This window comes from Molossus molossus, unplaced genomic scaffold, assembly GCF_014108415.1.
Source record: "Molossus molossus isolate mMolMol1 unplaced genomic scaffold, mMolMol1.p scaffold_m16_p_2, whole genome shotgun sequence".
Taxonomy (NCBI): domain Eukaryota; kingdom Metazoa; phylum Chordata; class Mammalia; order Chiroptera; family Molossidae; genus Molossus; species Molossus molossus.
Window position 1 is genome coordinate 45,074,152 of NW_023425355.1, and position 17,727 is coordinate 45,091,878.

Sequence of the window (17,727 nt, forward strand, 5' to 3'; positions counted from 1 at the left end):
GTTAATTTTGTATCCTGCTACTTTGCCAAATTCATTTATTAAGTCTAGTAAACTTTTGATGGAGTCTTTGGGGTTTTCTATGTATAGTATCATATCATGTGCAAATAATGACATTTTCACTTCCTCCTTTCCAATTTGGATCCCTCCCACTTTTTTTTTCTTCCTGTCTGATTGCTGTGGCTAAGACTTCCAGTACTATGTTAAATAGGAGTGGTGAAAGTGGGCATCCTTGCCTTGTTCCTGTTCTTAAGGGAAATGCTTTTAATTTTTGCCTCTTGAGTATGATGTTGGCTGTAGGTCTTTCATATATGGCCTTTATTATGTCTAGATATGATCCCTCTATTCCCGCACTGCTGAGCGTTTTTATCAGAAATGGATGCTGCATTTTGTCAAAGGCTTTTTCAGCATCTATTGATATTATCATGTGGTTTTTATTCTTCATTTTAATTATGTTGTGTATCACATTTATAGATTTGCGAATATTGTACCAGCCTTGCTTCCCTGGGATGAATACCACTTGGTCAAGGGGGATAATTTTTTTGGTGTATTGCTGGATACGATTTGCTAATATTTTGTTCAGGATTTTGGCGTCTATGTTCATCAGGGATATTGGCCTGTAGTTTTATTTCTTTTTTGTGTCTTTTTCTGGTTTTGGAATTAGAATTATGCTGGCTTCATAAAACGAGTCTGGAAGTCTTCCTTCTTCTTGATTTTTTGAAATAGTTTGAGGAGAATGGGTATTAGTTCTTCGTTGAATGTTCAGTAAAACACCCCTGTAAAACCATCCAGGCCTGGGCTTTTGTTTGCTGGGAGAGTCTTGATTACATCTTCAATTTCTTCTGTTGTTATTGGTCAGTTCAAGTTTTCTATCTCTTCCTGATCCAGTTTTGGGAGACATTGTGTTTCTTGAAATTTGTTCATTTCTCTTAGATTGTCGAATTTGTTGCCATATAGTTGTTCATAGTAGTTGTTAACGATCTTTTGTATTTCTCTGGTGTCAATTGTTATCTCTCCTCTTTTGTTTCAGATTTGGTATATTTGGGTTCTCTCTCTTTGTTTCTTGGTGAGTTTCGCTAAGGGTCCATCAATCTTGTTTATCTTTTCGAAAAACCAGCTCTTTGTTTTATTGATACTTTGAATTTTTTTCTTTGGTCTCTATGTCACTTATTGCTGCTCTGACCTTTACTATTTCCTTCCTTATACTTGCTCTGTTGTTTTCTTTTTGTTTGCTCTCTAGTTCTTTAAGTTGCGAAGTTAGATAGTCTATTAGAGATTTTTCTTGTTTTTTGAGGTAGGCCTGTAGTGCTATGAACTTCCCTCTCAGAACTGCTTTCGCTGCATCCATAGATTTTGTGTTGTTGTGTCTTCATTTTCATTGGTTTCCAGGAAGTTTTTAATTTCTTCCTTGATCTCCTCGGTGACTCATTCATTTTTCAATAACATGGTATTAACTTCCATGTGTTCAAATGTATTAGTATGTTCTTGTTGCAATTGATTTCTAGTTTCATGCCATTGTGGTCTGAGAAGATGCTTGATATGATTTCAATCTTCTTGAACTTGTAGAGACTTAGTTTGTGCCCTACCATGTGGTCTATCTTTGAGAATGTCCCATGTGTACTTTAGATGAATGTGAATTCTGTGGTTTTTGGGTGTAGTTCTCTGTAGATATTTATTAAATCCATTTGGTCTAGTGCTTCATTTAGAGTCTCTGTTTCCTTGCTAATTTTTTTGTCTAGAGCATCTATCCAGTGATGTCAGCGGGGTGTTGAAGTCCCCTGCTATGATTGTATTGCTATGGATTTCTACTTGGAAGTCCTGCAGAAGATTTTTAATATGTTTTGGTACTCCTATATTGGGTGCATATATGTTTATCAAGGTTATATCTTCCTGTTGGATAGATTCTTTTCAATATTATGTAGTGGCCTTCTTTGTCTCTAATTATGGCCTTCATTCTGAAATCTATTTTATCAGATATGAGTATTGCTACCCCAGCTTTTTTTTCTTTTCCGTTTGTTTGGAAGAATTTTTTCCATCCCTTCACTTTCAATCTATGTGAGTCTTTTGTTGTGAGGTGGGACTCTTGTAAACAACATATAGGTAAGTCATGCTTTCTTATCCAATCAGCTACTCTGTGACTTTTTATGTGAGCATTCAGTCCATTTACATTTAAGGTGATTATTGATATGTACTTATTTATTGCCATTTTTGTTTAGTGTGCTTCTATTTTTCTTCCCATTTATCCTGGTAATTACAGCAGTCCTTTTAACATTTCCTGCAGTGCTGGTTTGGTGGTAATGTATTCCCTTAGCCTTTTTTTGTCTGGGAAGTTCTTTATTTGACCTTCTATTTTGAATGATAGCCTTACTGGGTAGAGTAGATTTGGATTCAGATCCTTGTTTTTCATGACCTTGATTATTTCATGCCATTCCCTTCTGGCCTGTAGTGTTTCTTGTGAGAAGTCAGCTGAGATCCTTATGGGGTTTCCTTTTTAGGTAAGCTGTTGCTTATTACTTGCTGCTTTTAGGATTCTCTCTTTGTCTTTAATTTTTGGCATTTTGATTACTATGTGTCTTGGTGTGGGCCTGTTTGTGTTCTGCTTACTTGGGGCTCTCTGTGCTTGTTGAACTTGAATACCTTCTTCCTTCACCAAATTAGGGAAGTTTTCTGTCACTATTTCTTTGAATATATTCTCTAACCCTTGCTTATTTTTTTCTTCTTCAGGGACTCCTATGATGCGAATATTATTCTGTTTCCAGTTGTCCCACAGTTCCCTTAAGCTGTCTTCTTGTTTTTTTAATCGTTTTCTCTATTTGGTTTTGTGATAGGTTGATTTTTTCTAGCCTGTCTTCTAATTCACTGATTCGGTCCTCAGGTTCCCCTACTCTGCTTTTTAGACCTTCCAATGTGTTTTTCATTTCTGATATGTCATTCTTCATTTATTCCTATTGGTTTTTAATTTCCAACTGGTTGATTTTCAACATTTGTATTTCTTTACTCATGGTGCTCATATCCTTCCACATCCTGTTGAGCGTCCTCAACATCATGGCTCTAAATTCTAGTTCTGTTAACTTGCTTAACAGCACCTTGTTTATCTTATCTTCCATAGAGGTCTCATGTTCTTTCATTTGGCTTTTGTTTCTGTTTTTCACCATCTTGGCTATCACAGTGGTCTTTGGAGCCTGTCAGATTTTCCTTGTGGGTATTGTTTTTCTGCTGTTTGTGGCTCCCTCTCCTGGGTTTGGATGAGCCAGGGAGGACCCACTTTAAACACCACCATCAAGTCTTAGCTTTTCTGGTTAGTGTTGCTAGCCCAGGGAATGGTAGTTATCCTTAGCTTTTCTTGCCTGGAGTCTATTAGTAGAGGTCCCCTGAAGACCCTTGGTTTCTGAATGGCCTGAAAATCTCCCTCAGGTGCTCAGTGTAAGAGGATTTCCTGAGGGTGGGGCAGCTGTTGGTTGTTAATGGGCCTCAATTAGCATTCAATGGCCACCAGGTGGGGTTGAATCTCTGAGGGAGGGCCCTCCACCTCGCCTCTCCCCAGGGCCCTGGGAAGGCGTAAAATGACCACAATCCTGTGTGGCTGCACTCACGAATGCTCTTAGCACCCTCCAAAACCCGAGTGTCCCCACACAGTTCCAGTCCAGTCTGCCTTCACTCTGCTGCAGCCCAAGCTGAGTGGCTGCTGCCAATTTCGCCTGAGTCTAGACTCTGTGTCGTGGACCCGCTTGGTTCTTTTAACCTGAGGGCGCTGCTTCCAGCCAAGGGTGGCCGCAGCTGTGGCACCAGCCGAGGGCATTGCACTCAGTAGAAACTCCAGGAGTGAACCGCGGTAGCGGGACACTGCCGAGGTGGCAGCTGCTTCCAGCAGAGTCCCCTGGTTCCCATGATACCGTGCGGCATCAGCCGAGGGCTTAGCACGTAGAGTTTGCGGGATTCAGCCCTGGTAGCAGCATCCCGAGGAGTCCTCTGGTCCTAGCCAGTCCGTGGCAGTCCGTGCAGCATCAGCCGAGGGCTTAGCAGGCAGCAGAGTTCGCGGGACTCAGGCGGGTCGCAGCCGAGGCGACAGCAGCAACTTCCCGCGGTGCCCCTGGTCCCTCCCCAGGCTGCTGCGGACCGTGGGCTCGTGGCCCCCTCTCGCGTCCTTGCAAGCCTACCAGGATTGAGTCGGTGTCCCTGGTTATGTGATCCTCCAAGGTGTCTTTCGGTTGCCCCTTCCTGAAGATTTGCCTTTATTTTCCTTGTAAATCCAGTTTGGTCCTGGGTGATGGTCTGTGTCGCTCCATTCACTCCGCCGCCATTTCCTATTACCTGTCTTTCTTTTTATTAATTGTTTTTTCATTTTGGTTTTCTGATTTTTTCTACCCTGTCTTGTAATTCACTGCTCCGGTCCTCAGCTTCCTCTACTCTGCTGGTTACTTCTTCCAATGTGTTTTCATTGTTGCTATGTCATTCTTCTTTTCCACTTGGCTGGTTTTCAATGTTTCTATATCTTTACTCATGGTGTTGATGCTTTTATTCATGCTGTTGAGCTTCCTGAAGATCATGGCTCCGAACTCTAACTTTAATAATTTGCTTAGCTGCATTTCATTTTCTCGTGTTTGATAGAGTTCTGTTGTTCTTTAATTTGGGATTTGTTTCTTTGTTTCACCATTTTGGCTATCTCATTGGGTTTTTGAGCCTGCCAAATTTTCCCTGTTGGTGTTGGTGTGTTACTGTTTGTGGCTCCCTCTACTGTGTTTGGGTGATCCTGGGTTGGTCCACATTAATTACCACTGTCAAATCTTATTTTCCTGGGTATATTTGCAAACCCAGGTAAGGTTCAGTTATTCTCTAGCTTTTTTTGGTAGCTTGTAGTCTCAGTTACTCAGTGCCTTTTAATGTCACCCTGGTGTTCTGCATAAGAGGATTTCCATAGGGTGGTATAGATGCTGGTTATTAATGAGCCTTAATTTTCATTTCTTTGCCTTAGATGGGAAAGCATGAATCTCTGAGAGGGGGAGCTGCTGCTTTTCCCCACTGCTTGGGGAATGAGCACACTGGCCACTGTCCTTTGTGGCTGCAACCAAGCAGAAACTGTGAGTGCCCTCCAAATCCTGTGTGTCCCCACATCGTTCCACCCTAGTCTGTCCTACTTCTGCCATAGCCCTTGGTGAGTGGCTGTGGCTATTTTAGTGCTCTCTCCTGGTTCTCTGTGCTGGGGAGTGGGCTTGGTCTATATTCCACAAGGGCGCTGCTCACAGCTAAGAGTACTGCTGTCCATGGGCTCCCAGTCCACCATCCTCTTGAGCCTCGGCAGATCTTACTAGTGTCCCTGGTTATATGGTTTTGTCCTCCTGCTTTTCTTTTCTTTTTTTTACGAGGATTTGTCTTTATTTTAGTTGTAATTCTCGTTTGGTCCTGGGAGATTGTCTGCGTAGCTTCTTTTTTCTCTGTGTCCATTTTCACATCCTCTATGCCTATCTTGTGTGCAGCTGGGGTCACACAGGCCTTTCTGGTGCCCCCACATCCTGCAGGTCCCACGGGTAACTGGATTGAACAGTTCCTCTTGGGTTACACTGTCCTCTCTGGTGCTTCAGCCCCCCACAGGTTTCATGGTTAACTAGATTACACAGTATCTGCTGGGTCGCACAGGCCTCTCTGGTGCCCCTGCACCCTGTAAATCCCATGGGCAACTGGGTCACGCAATCCCCTTGGGGACCCAGCTTTCTGCCTATGTTATGGGCTGCTGGGTCTCAGAGGTCTCTCTGGTGCTTTATCACCTTGCATGTCCCATGGGTAATTGCATGGCACAGTCCCTGCTGGATCGAACAGGCCTCTCTGGTGTTTCAGCACCCAGCAGTTCCTGCAGGTAACTAGATTGCCCAGTTTCTGCTGGGTCACACAAGCCTCTCTGGTGCTTCAGCACCCTGCAGGTCTCATGGGTAAGTTGATCGCACAGTCCCTGCTAGATCTCATACGCCTCTCTGGTTTCCTGGCACCCTGCAGGTCCTGCAGGTGGGCAGCTGTATTGCACCAGTGTCTCTGGGGCTCGGGCTTCCCACTGCACTTGTGAGCTGCTGGACCGCACATGACTCTGGAGCCCCAGGTTTTGCCCCTGGTGGCTGGGGAGTGCTTCTGGTCCATGGGGCTCAACTTTTGCTGTAGTTTTTAGGGATGGGTCTCAGCTGCTGATCTGTGCTTCTGTTGCCGTGGGATGGATGTCTGCTCCCCAGCCTTTGTTGCTGGGGGTATATCTTGACTCTGATCAGGCTGCTACTATGGGTGATGGTGCTGGGCTTCAGGCTGTCCACGGCTTCCGTGACCAGCACCACTACTGGAGCTCCACTACTTTGCACTGGTTTGTGTTGACACAGAGTGTCCACTGGTTTGATGGTGTCAGGTGTGCTGGTGGGCTCAGGTGGTTGGGCCCTAGCCACTCCCACTGCCTCCTCCCAGGGAAGACCAGGGATCATCCATAATGGTGGGACCTCCCCATGGTGCAGGGAGAAGTGGCCTTAAGGGCCACTTGCCAAGGTAGCTGGCTGCTCTCATCCACAGCACAGGAACTTTCTGCTCCGTGGCTCTGCACTGATTGGGTTTGGTCATCCACCTTCATGTCCACTCACACTCTATCACACACTCACCCTCCCTCCAATCCTGCCCACCTCCATCTTTTTTATTTTACCAAAATTTAAAACTTAATATCTTTGACACCCTGAAAATTGTATTGTATACTGATACAGATGAATAATATGATATATGAATTATTAATATGGTTGGATTAATATCTGTCATATTTGTTATTGTTTTCTATTAGTTGTACTTGTCTTTTGTTCCTATTCTTTGTCTTATAATTTTTTCTGCTTTTGTGGCTTTAATTTAGCATTTGTATGATTCAAATTTTTCCCTTTTATTAGCCTATCAGTTATACTTCTTTCTTTAGTGGTTGCCCTAGAGTTTGTAATACACATTTATACCTATCTGAAGTCCACTTTCAAATAACATTATACCACTTCAATAAGCAAGTCAGACTTACAACAAATTTCCTCAATTTTTATTTGTCAGAAAGTTCTTGTTTCTTTTTCACTTTTCTTTTTATTCTCACCAGAGGACTTTTTTTGCATTTATCTTCACATAGAGTGGGAAGGAGAGAGGGGAAAGAGAGAGAAAACATGAATATGAGAGAGATACATTGACTAGTGGCCACCCACACAACCCAACTAGGCCAGGGACAAACTGCAACCAAGCTATATGCCCTTAGTGGGAACCAAACCCAGGACATCTCCAGTCTGTGGGCTAACGCTCTAACCACTGAGAAAACCAGCCAGGGCTCTTTTTTACTTTTGACGGATAATTTCTCAGGTACAGAATTCTAGGTTTGTAGTTTTGTTTCCTCTAACTGAAATTTTTTTTATCCTCACCCAAGGACATTTTTGCATTTATCTTCAGACAGAGTGAGAGGGAGAGAGGAAGAGTGAGAAAAATTGATGTGAGAGAGACACATCGACTGGTTGCCATCCACACAACCCCAACCAGGGCCAGGGACAAACTGCAACCAAGTTATGTACCCTTAGGGAGAACTGAACATGGGACTCTCTGGTCTGGAGGCCAATGCTCTAACTGCTGAGCCAAACCGGCCAGGGTTGTAGCTCTTTTTCCCTCAACACTTAAAATAATTCACTTCACTCTCTTGTCTATATGGTGCTGAGAAGTCCATATAATGTAATTCTTAGCTTTCTTTCTCTAAGACAGGGATTTTCAACCTTTTTCAAATCATGGCACACACAAGGTAATTACTAAACTTTTATGGCACACCAAAAAATATAACATTTTTTGCTCATCTGATAAAAACCTATAATTTAGGTCATTCACACTGGATGGCTATTTTTTTTTTTTTTGGCTATCATCATTTTTTTAATTTTTTTTTATTTGACAATGTATCAGGGGTGGGGAACTTTCTGCCATGGACCATATAAGGTTGGAGAAATCAGTACCAGTTAACATCACACGCCTCACCAAATTAGCCTGATAAAATATAAAGCAGGCTAATATTTAAGCTGATAATTTTGTATGGCCAGTGAATGATGTTAAAAGTATCCAAATAGCCCTTGGCAGAAAAAAGGTTCCTCTGCCCTGAAACAGAAAAGAGGGCAGTGCCCCTGACGAAATAGTCAGGTATTGAATGTTTTAAAAATTCTTGTGGCACACTGCTTAAAAATTTCTTCTCTAATGTAAAAGGTTTTTCCCTTTTTCAAGATATTTTCTCTTTCTTTGATTTTCTGAAGTTTGAATATGATATTCCTAGATGTAGGTTTTTTTAAAAAAATCCAGATTGTTGCCTGGCCAGTGTGGCTCAGTTATTGAGGATTAACCCATGCACCAAGAGGTCACAAGTTCAATTCCCAGTCGGGGCACATGCCCAGGTTGTGGGCCAAGTACTTAATGAGGGGCATGGAGAAGGTGGCCAATCAATGTTCTCTCTCATTAATGTTTCTATCTCTCTCTCTCTCCCTTCCTCTGTTTCTAAAATAAATAAATAAATAATAAATCCAGATTGGTGTTCTCTGAGCTTCCTGGCTATGTGTGGTATGGTGTTTGACATTAATTTGAGTAAATTCACAGTTCTATTGTTTCAAATATTTAAAATTTTTTTTTTCTTCTTCAGCTGATATTCCTAGTATGTATAAGTTGCACCTTTTATAGTTGTTCCACTGTTCTTGGAGATAATGTTCTATTTCTTTATTCCAGTCTTTTTTTCTCTTTGCCTTTTGGTTTTGGAAGTTTCTATTGATACATCCTCGAGCTCAGGAATTTTTTTATCAGCTATGTTTATTCTAGTAATAAGCCCTTTAAAGGCATTTTTCATTTTTGTTACAGTGTTTCTTATCTCTAGCATTTAAAAAAATAATTTAAATAATTTTCAATTACAGTTGACATACTATGTTATATTAGTTTCAGGTATACAACCCAGTGATTAGACATTATGTAACTTACTATGTGATCACCCCAATAAATCTAGTATCCATCTGAAACAATTCATCATGATTACAATATTAGTGACTATATTTCCTATGCTGTACTTTACATCTTCATGAGTATTCTGTAACTACCAATTTGTACTTCTTTATTCCTTTACCTTTTCCACCTGTACCCCAAACTCCCTCCTATCTGGCAGCCATAAAAATATTTTCTGTATCTATGAGTCTATTTCTGTTCTGCTTGTTTGTTTATTTTTATTTATTTTTTTAAGATTTCACATGTAAGTGAAATCATCTGGCTTTGTTACTTTCTATCTGACTTATTTCACGCAATACAATACCCTCCAGGTCCATCCACGTTATTACAGATAAAAATATTTAATTCTTTTTTGTGGCTGAATCATATTCCATTTTATATATGTGCCATTTCTTTTTTGTTCATTAATCTATTGATAGATACTTAGGTTGCTTCCATATCTTGGCTATTATAAATAATGCTGGAATAAACATATGGATATATATGTCTTTTTGATTTAGTGTTTTGGGTTTCTCTGGATGAATACAAGGAAGTGGAATTACTGGGTCCTTCTTTGTCTCTTATCATATAGCCTTTGTTTTAAAGTCAATTTGTCTGGTATAATATTGCTACCCCAGTATTTTATTATTTTTTTTTTGTTCTTTGTTTCCATTTTTATGAAAAATTTTTTTCATATCTTTATTTTTAGTCTCTATGTGTCTTTTGATCTGAAGTGAGTCTCTTATAGACAGCATATGTAAGGGTCTTATTTTGTTATCCATTCAGCTTTCATATGTGTTTTGAATGAAGCATTTAATTCACTTTCATGTAAAGTAACCATTGTTATATATGTATTTATTGCCATTTCATTAGTCAAATTTTTGATCTTTTAAAAGTCTTCTTAAAGAGCACCTGTCAACATTCCTTGTACATATATTGGTTTGGTGATAATGAACTCATCTTCTTCTTGTCTGGGAAACTCTTTATCTGTCCTTCTATTCTAAACGATAGCTTTGCTGGGTACAGTAATATTGGTGGTTGTTTGTCTTTGGTTTTCATCACTTTGAATATTTCTTGCCAATCATTTCTGGCCTGGAAAGTATTTGTTGAGGATTCAGCTGACTGTCTTATGGAAGCTCACTTGTAGGTAACTAACTGCGTTTCTCTTGTTGCTTTTAACATTGTTTCTTTGTCTTTAACCTTTGGCATTTTTAAAATTTTTATTTTATTTTATTTTTTTATTAATTAATTTTTGTTATAGATGTTTCTCCTTTTTCCCCCACTGACTCCCCCCTCCGCCTCCCTCCCTGCCCTTTCCCCAGTTTGTTGTCCATGTCCACTGTTCATGCATACATGCATATAAGTTCTTTGGTTTATCTCTTCCCCACCACCCCCCTATTTAGGGGATTGCCAGTCTGTATCCCATTTCCCCGTCTCTGGGACTACCCCATTCCTCATACTGTTATGTTCATTATATTCCACAAATAAGTGAGATCATATGAAACTTGTCTTTGTTTGGCTTGTTTCACTTAGGATGATATTTTCCAGGTCCCTCCATGTTATCTCAAAGGATAACAGGTCTTTCTTTCCTACAGCTGCGTAGTACTCCATTGTGTATATGTACCACAGCTTTTTGATCCATTCGTCTACTGATGGACACTTGAGCTGTTTTCAGATTTGGCTATTGTAAATAATGCTGCTACAAACATGGGGGTACATATATTCTTTCTGATTGGTGTTTCAGGCTTCTTAGGGTATATTCCTAGAAGCGAGATCACTGGGTCAAATGGAAGTTCAATTTTTAATTTTTTGAAGTGACACCATATTGTTTTCCATAGTGGCTGCACCAGTCTGCATTCCCACCAGCGGTGTACTAGAGTCCTCTTTTCTCCACACCCTCGTGAACACTTGTTGTTTGATGATTTGTTGATGGCGGCCATTCTGACAGGTGTGAGGTGGTACCTCATTGTTGCTTTAATTTGCATCTCTCTGATGATTAGTGAGATGAGCATTTTTTCATGTGTTTCTTAGCCATTTGTATGTCCTGTTTGGAGAGGTGTCTATTCGGTTCCTCTGCCCATTTTTTAATTGGATTCTTTGTCTTCCTTTTGTGGAGATGTATAAGCACTGTATATGTATTGGAAATTAAACCCTGATCTGACATATCATTGGCAATTATGCTCTCCCATACAGTGGGTAGCCTTTCCATTTTGATGATTGTATCTTTCGCTGTGCAGAAGCTTTTGAGTTTGATGTAGTCTCATGTGTTCATTTTCTCCTTTGTTTCTATTGCCTTAGGTGATGTGTCAGTAAAAATTCTGCTGTGTATGATGTCTGAAATTTTGTTACCTACAGTCTCTTCTAGGATTTTTATGGATTCATGAGTTACATTTAAGTCTTTTATCCATTTTGAGTTTATTCTTGTGTAGGGTGTAAGTTGATGGTCTCCTTTCATTTTTCTGCATGTAGCTGTCCAATTTTCCCAGCACCATTTATTAAAGAGGCTGTCTTGACTCCACTGTATGCTCTTGCCACCTTTGTCAAATATCAATTGAGCATATTGCCTTGGGTCCATTTCTGGGATCTCTGTTCTGTGCCACTGGTCTATATGCCTGTTCTTGTGACAGTACCAGGCTGTTTTGATTACAGTGGCTTTGTAGTATAACCTGAAATCTGGTATTGTGATCCCTCCAACTTTGTTCTTCCTTTTCAAGATTGCTGTGGCTATTCGAGGCCTTTTTTGGTTTCATATGAACTTTTGAAATAATTGTTCTAATTCTGTGATGCATGCCGTTGGCATTTTGATGGGGATTGCGTTGAAACTATCGATTGCTTTGGGTAATATGGACATGTTAATGATGTTAATTCTCCCAATCCATGAACAGGATATGTGCTTTTATTTTTTTACATCTTCTTCTCTTTCTTTTTTCAATGACCTGTAGTTTTCTGTGAATAAGTCCTTTATTTCTTTGGTTAAGTTTATTCCTAGGTATCTAAATTTTTTTGCCACAATGGTAAATGGGATTTTTTGCTTAGTTTCTCTTTCTGTGAGTTCATCATTGGTGTATAAGAATGCCACTGATTTCTTGACGTTAATTTTGTATCCTGCTACTTTGCCAAATTCATTTATTAAGTCTAGTAAACTTTTGATGGAGTCTTTGGGGTTTTCTATGTATAGTATCATGTCATCTGGAAATAATGACAATTTCACTTCCTCCTTTCAAATTTGGATCTCTTTCATTTTTTTCTTCCTGTCTGGTTGCTGTGGCTAAGACTTCCAGTACTATGCTAAATAGGATTGGCGAAAGAGGGCATCCTTTCCTTGTTCCTGTTCTTAAGGGAAATGCTTTTAGTTTTTGCCCATTGAGTGTGATGTTGGCTGTATGTCTTTAATATATGGCCTTTATTATGTCTAGATATGATCCCTCTATTCCCATACTGCTGAGCGTTTTTATCAGAAATGGATGCTGTATTTTGTCGAAGGTTTTTTCAGCATCTATTGATATTATCATGTGGTTTTTATTCTTCATTTTATTTATGTTGTGTATCACATTTATGGATTTGTGAATATTGTACCAGCTTTGCATCTCTGGGATGAATCCCACTTGGTCATGGTGGATAATTTTTTTGGGATATTGCTGGATCCGATTTGCTAGTATTGTGTTTAGGATTTTAGCGTCTATGTTCATCAGGGATATTGGCCTGTAGTTTTCTTTCTTTGTTGTGTCTTTTTCAGGTTTTGGAATTGGAATTATGCTGGCTTCATAAAACGAGTTTGGAAGTCTTCCTTCTTCTTGAATTTTCTGAAATAGTTTGAAGAGAATGGGTATTAGTTCTTCTTTGAATGTTCGGTAAAACTCCCCCGTGAAGCCATCCTGGCCTGGGCTTTTGTTTGCTGGGAGAGTCTTGATTACATCTTCAATTTCTTCTCTTGTTATTGGTTTGTTCAAGTTTTTGATCTCTTCCTGATCTAGTTTTGGGAGACTATGTGTTTCTAGAAATTTGTCCATTTCGCTTAGATTGTCTAATTTGTTGCCATATAATTGTTCATAGTAGTTCTTAACGATATTTTGTATTTCTGTGGTGTCTGTTGTTATCTCTCCTCTTTCATTTCTGATTCTGTGTATTTGGGTTCTCTCTCTTTGTTTCTTGGTGAGTCTAGCTAAGGGTCCATCCATGCTGTTTATCTTTTCAAAAAACCAGCTCTTTGTTTTATTGATCGCTTGAATTGTTTTTTTGGTCTCTATGTCATTTATTTCTGCTCTGATCTTTACTATTTCCTTCCTTCTACTTGCTCTGGGGTTTTCTTTTTGTTTTCTCTATAGTTCTTTAAGTTGTGAAGTTAGATAGTCTGTTAGAGATTTTTCTTGTTTTTTTGAGGTAGGCCTGTAGTGCTATGAACTTCCCTCTCAGAACTGCTTTCACTGCATCCATAGATTTTGTGTTGTTGTGTCTTCATTTTCATTGGTTTCCAGGAAGTTTTTAATTTCTTCCTTGATCTCCTCGGTGACCCATTCATTGTTCAATAACATACTATTTAGCTTCCATGTGTTCAAATGTGTTAGTATGTTTTTTTTGCAATTGATTTCTAGTTTCATGCCATTGTGGTCTGAGAAGATGCTTGATATGATTTCAATCTTCTTGAACTTGTAGAGACTTAGTTTGTGCCCTACCATGTGGTCTATCTTTGAGAATGTCCCATGTGTACTTTAGATGAATGTGAATTCTGTAGTTTTTGGGTGTAGTTCTCTGTAGATATCTATTAAATCCATTTGGTCTAGTGCTTCATTTAGAGTCTCTGTTTCCTTGCTAATTTTTTGTCTAGAGGATCTATCCAGTGATGTCAGCGGGGTGTTGAAGTCCCCTGCTATGATTGTATTGCTATGGATTTCTACTTGGAAGTCCTCCAGAAGGTTTTAAATATATTTTGGTACTCCTATATTGGGTGCATATATGTTTATCAAGGTTATATCTTCCTGTTGGATAGATCCTTTCAATATTATGTAGTGGCCTTCTTTGTCTCTAATTATGGCCTTCATTCTGAAATCTATTTCATCAGATATGAGTATTGCTACCCCAGCTTTTGTTTCTTTTCTGTTTGCTTGGAAGAATTTTTTCCATCCCTTCACTTTCAATCTATGTGAGTCTTTTGTTGTGAGGTGGGTCTCTTGTAAACAACATATAGATGAGTCATGCTTTCTTATCCAATCAGCTACTCTGTGTTTTTTTATGTGAGCATTCAGTCCATTTACATTTAAGGTGATTATTGATATGTACTTATTTATTGCCATTTTTGTTTAGTGTGGTTCTATTTTTCTTCCCATGTCTACTGCTAATTACAGCAGTCCTTTTACCATTTCTTGCAGTGCTGGTTTAGTGCTAGTGTATTCCCTTAGCCTTTTTTTTTTTTTGTCTGGGAAGCTCTTTATTTAACCTTCTATTTTGAATGATAGCCTTGCTGGGTAGAGTAGTCTTGGATTCAGATCCTTGTTTTTCATGACCTTGATTACTTCATGCCATTCCCTTCTTGCCTGTAGTGTTTCTTGTGAGAAGTCATCTGAGAGCCTTATGGGGTTTCCTTTGTAGGTAACCTGTTGCTTATCTCTTGCTGCCTTTAGGATTCTCTCTTTGTCTTTCATTTTTGGCAGTTTGATTACTATTTGTCTTGGTGTGGGCCTATTTCGGTTCTCCTCACTGTGGGCTCTCTGTGCTTCTTGAACTTGAATGCCTCCTTCCTTCACCAAATTAGGGAAGTTTTCTTTCACTATTTCTTTGAATATATTCTCTAACCCTTGCTTATTTTCTTCTTCTTCAGGGACTCCTATGATGCGAATATTATTTTGTTTCCAGTTGTGCCGCAGTTCTCTTAAGCTGTCTTCCTGTTTTTTTTTAATTGTTTTTTCCTTTTGGTTCTCTGATTGGTTCATTTTTTTTCTAGCCTGTCTTCTAATTCACTGATCCGGTCCTCAGCTTCCCCTACTCTGCTTTTTAGAGCTTGCAATGTGTTTTTCATTTCTGATATGTCATTCTTCATTTCTTCCTGTTGGTTTTTAATTTCCATCTGGTTGATTTTCAACATTTCTATGTCTTTACTCATTGTGCTCATATTCTTACACATACTGTTGAACTTCCTCAACATCATGGCTCTAAATTTTAGTTCTGTTAACTTGCTTAACTGCAGCTCATTTATCTCATCTTCTGTAGAGGTCTCATGTTCTTTCATTTGCCTTTTTTTTTTTATTTTTCACCATTTTGGCTATCACAGTGGGCTTTGGAGTCTGCCAAATTATCCCTGTGGGTGTTGGTGTTCTGCTGTTTGTTTCTCCCTCTCCTGGGTTTGGATGAGCTAGGGAAGACCCACTTTAAAGACCACCTTCAAGTATTAGTTTTTCTGGTTAGTGTTGTAGGCCCAGGGAATGGTAGTTATCCCCTAGCTTTCTCTCTCTCTCTCTCTCTCTCTCTCTCTCTCTCTCTCTCTCTCCTCTCTCTCTCTCCCCTGGAGGCCATTAGTAGAAGTTACCTGAAGACCCTTGGTTTCTGAATTGCCTGAAAAATTCCCTTAGGTGCTCAGTATAAGTCGTTGGGGCAGCTGGTGGTTGTTAATGGGCCTCAGTTAGCACTTCAATGGCCACCAGATGGGATTGAATCTCTGAGGGTGCGGCCTCTGCCTCACCTTTCTCTAGGGCCCTGGGAAGGAGTAAAATGACCACAGTCCTGCGTGGCTGCACTCAGCAAAAGCTCCTAGCACCCTCCAAAACCCGAGTGTCCCCACACAGTTCCAGTCCAGTCTGCCTTCCCTGTGCTGAAGCTCAAGGTGAGTGGTTGCTGCCAATGTAGCCTCTGTCTATACTCTGGGTCGTGGAGCCGCCTGGGACTTTTAACCCGAGAGTGCTGCTTCCTGCCAACTGCGGCCTCGGCTGTGGCACCAGCAGAGGGTTTTGCACTCAGCAGAAGTCCCAGGACTGAGCCGTGGTAGCGGGACACTGCCGAGGTGGCAGCAGCTTCCAGCAGAGTCCCCTGGTTCCCGCGAGTCTGTGCGGCACCAGCCGAGGGCTTAGCATGCAGAGTTCACAGGAGTCAGCCTGGGTAGCTGCATCCAGTTGAGTCCCCTGGTTGGAGCCAGTCCGTACCATCCCGTGAGGCACCAGCCGAAGGCTTAGCAGGCAGCAGAGTTCGCAGGACTCATGTGAGGTCACAGCGCAGTCTTTAGCAGTGACTTCCTGCGGCTGCTGCCGAGTTCCCTGGCCCCAGGGATTCCGTGTGGCACCAGCCAAGGGATTGGGAGGCAGGAGAGTTCACACAGGAGATTTTGCAGGACTGGGGCGGGGTCTTAAGCAGCAACTTCCTGCGTGGAGTCCCCCGTCCCTGTCCTGGCTGCTGAGCAGGCTTTAGCAGCAACTTCCCACCGTGGAATCCCTGGGTCTCCACCCAGGCCTCTGTGGACGGTGGCTCCCAGCCCCCTCTCCCGTCCTCGCAAGCCTACCAGATTGAGTCGGTGTCCCTGGTTATGTGGTCCTCCAAGGTGTCTTTCGGTTGCCCCTTTCTGAGGATTTGCCTTTATTTTCGTTGTGAATTCAGTTTTTTCCTGGGATATGTTTTGTGTAGCTCCATTCACTCCGCCGCCATTTCTTTTTACTCTAACCTTTTGCATTTTAATGTGTCTTTTTTTCCCCTTTTATTGGCTGTATTGTGGTGACACTAGTTAACAAAATTATACAGGTTTCAAGTGTACAATTCTACACCACATCATCTGTATACTGTATTGTGTGTTCACTACCCTAATTATGATATGTCTTGGTGTGGTCCTTTTTGAGTTCATCTTGTTTGAGACTCTGCACTTCTGAACATGTATGTATATTTTCTTTACCAGGTTAGGGAAGACTTCAGTCATTATTTTTTTCAAATAGGTTTTTATTTTATTGCTCTCTCTCTAGCACCCTCATGATATGAATATTGGTATGCATGAAATTGCCCAAGAGGCTCCTTATACTACCTTTATATTTTTGGATTTGTTTTTTTTTTTCCTGTTCTGATTATTTAGTGCTTCCTTGTCTTGGAAATCTTTTGATATTCTGTGTCGTCTATGCCACAATTGATAACCTGTGATGTATTCTTCATTTCTGACTGGTTCCTTTTTATTTCCATTTCTATCTCCATTTTTTATGTTTTCTATCTCTGCGTTGAAGTTCTCACTAAGTTAATCTACTCTTCCTCTACGTTCACTGAACATCCTTATAACCAGTGCTTTGAACTTTACATCTGGTAGATGACTTGTCTCCATTTTGTTATTTTCCTGGAGTTTTTTCTATTCTTTCATTTGAGACATGTTTCTTTGCCTCCTCATTTTGGCCACTTCCCTGTGGTTTATTTCTATGTATTCAGTAGAGCTGCTATGTCTCCTGGACTTGGTAGAGTGGCTTTATGTAATAGTGTCCTGTAGGGTCCAGTGGCACAGCCTTCATGATTACCCTAGCTGGACTTTCCAGGTGCTCTCCCCTTGTGGGCTGTGTACACCCTTCTGTTGTAGCTGAGCTTTTATTGCTGTTGACACCTGAATGGGAGGGATATACCCTTAGGCTAATTGGCTATGAGGATTGGCTAAAACCACCATGGAAGATCTGCTGTTCAGGGCTGACCCACAGAGTAGGACTTTGGTGCCCACTGAGTCTTCCCCTTGAGTGTGTTACTTGTGGTTAGAGTTGGCCTCAAGCTGTCCATCTGGGGTCTCTGGGAGGTGCAGGTGAAATTCAGTCT